Here is a 2,066-nt window from a genome sequence, read left to right on the forward strand (position 1 = left end):
TTCCTCAGACTCCTTCCATGCTTTTCTTGCCTTACTCATCTTTTGCCTTCCCTGAGGCTCAGGTGCAACCCCACGTTTCTCCCCGGAGTCAGGACCTGGCCAACCCCAGGTGATATTGGAGGACATCCAAAGAGGCCATTTTCAAGCAGGCTCCACATAATGGTGATGATGATGACAATGATGACGATAAGTGCTTCACACATCACACCCTTTGCAAACATCATCTCATTACATCATCTTGTTAGTCCCGTCCTACAGATAAAGATCTATAACGCTTGCCTTAGTAAGTGGTTAAGCAGGGGCTCCGAGGCAGGGCCCCAGCACCAAAGCCCTCTGTGCCACCTCTCTCTCCACGCCTGCCGGAAGAGCAGGCCATCTGCTCTACACTCCTGTGGCAGGGCTCGCGAGGGGCCACCAAGTGAGCCAAGGGCCGACTCTTTGCCCAGGGAGTCCAGCTGTTTCCTGTAATGAGAGAGTGGGATGGGGTCGGGAGGCGTCAGAATCATAGAACTTTTCAAGTTCAGACAAAACCTCAGCGAAGGGAATTAGATAGCCATCCTGCCCACCGGACATGTTTATATAACAATAATTACAACAGCCAGCATGTATCTAGTGCTTACTCTGTACAGGCATTGTTCTAAGCCATTACACAAGCATTAACTGGCTGGATCCTCACAAAAACTATTATCCCCACTTTACAGATGAGGAAATCGAGGCAAGGAACAGTTACATCCACACAGCTGCAACCGAAGCCAGTAGGCTCCAGAGTCGGGCTCTTAATCTCTACTGATCGAGCATTTCTCAGTCGTTAGCAGCCCTTGTACACAGAATCATCACAGCAACTTGAGACACACTAGGACAAAGAGACTGGTCACCATAGCCCACATCCACCCCCAGCCCTTGTCTTCAACCTCCGGAACGTTTGTCCTCCAGACCAGAGGCCGTTTTTATGGCGATGGGTCCGAATGTCATTTAGAAGAAAAATACAATTTTCTTTTCCACTCAGCGAGCCCATGTTTCTCTCTCCTACTTCCAGCCCCAATGTTTATTTCGGCAAGGGAATGGCCTTTGAAGTCCTCACTTCTTGAAAGCTGAGAGGGAGAGGGAGGCACTGCAAACATTTAAAAGCATGCCCACATTTTAGTTGGAACACAGAATTTTTTTTAAAGATTAATAACAGTTTTTGGAATCCACAGACCCTACTGCTCTTTCAAGGTGAAAAAAAATAACAACCCCTTGAATATCATGGCTGGGCAGGAAGAAGTGTCAAGGGGTCTCCTTAAGGCAAAACGAGGCAGAGTCCACAGGATCAGCCAGAAATGCTGGTCCAAGGGGAAGTTTCCATAGATCGATAGCAAAGTAAGAACAATGTAGTTTTATCTAGAGTTCCATTCATTCCATGTAAAGGATTGTCTTTTGCTCAGTAGTTACGGCCTTCCTGCTTTGTTTGATGTCGAAAGTCCTTTCTTTAAGGAGATTATGGCTATATTAAACAATAGTCTTTTAAACATGTCTTTAGCAAAAGAAAATAGTTGGCAATCCTATCTCAGTCTCCCAGGTTTTAATTTTTAAAAACTTTTTGGAATGTCCGGTCTATGAAATCCCAGAACTGAGAGTACAGTTGAGGAGAAAGAAAGAGCTAGACAGTTATCACAATCCGGAGGAGAAACAGGGGCTTCGTAAGACACCGCCAAAGTCCCTCAGAGTTTCAGGGGAGGTCTCTCCAGGTACGGATACTGGGGAAGGCTTCTTGGAAGAAGGGGTGCTGGCCTAGGCAAGAAAGACAGGGACCATCGCACACCCAGGGCCAAAGGACTACTCTAGGGAGAGGGCAGGAAATGAGCAAAACCGCTTGGGGGGAGAAGCAAAACCACTCTGAGGGTCACCCGCGTGCCCTCAGGCTCAACAAGAAGCCTATCTCATTAATTTCTCATGACAACTCTGCGAGGAACATACTCCAACCATCCCCTTCTCACATCTCTTGCAGGCCCAGCGAAAGGTGGCAATAGGCGATCCCTGGTTCAAACATTGTTAAGAATTTAAAAACGGTGACCACAAAACATCAA

This window comes from Pteropus vampyrus, unplaced genomic scaffold (genome assembly GCF_000151845.1).
Source record: "Pteropus vampyrus isolate Shadow unplaced genomic scaffold, Pvam_2.0 Scaffold185, whole genome shotgun sequence".
Lineage (NCBI taxonomy): Eukaryota > Metazoa > Chordata > Mammalia > Chiroptera > Pteropodidae > Pteropus > Pteropus vampyrus.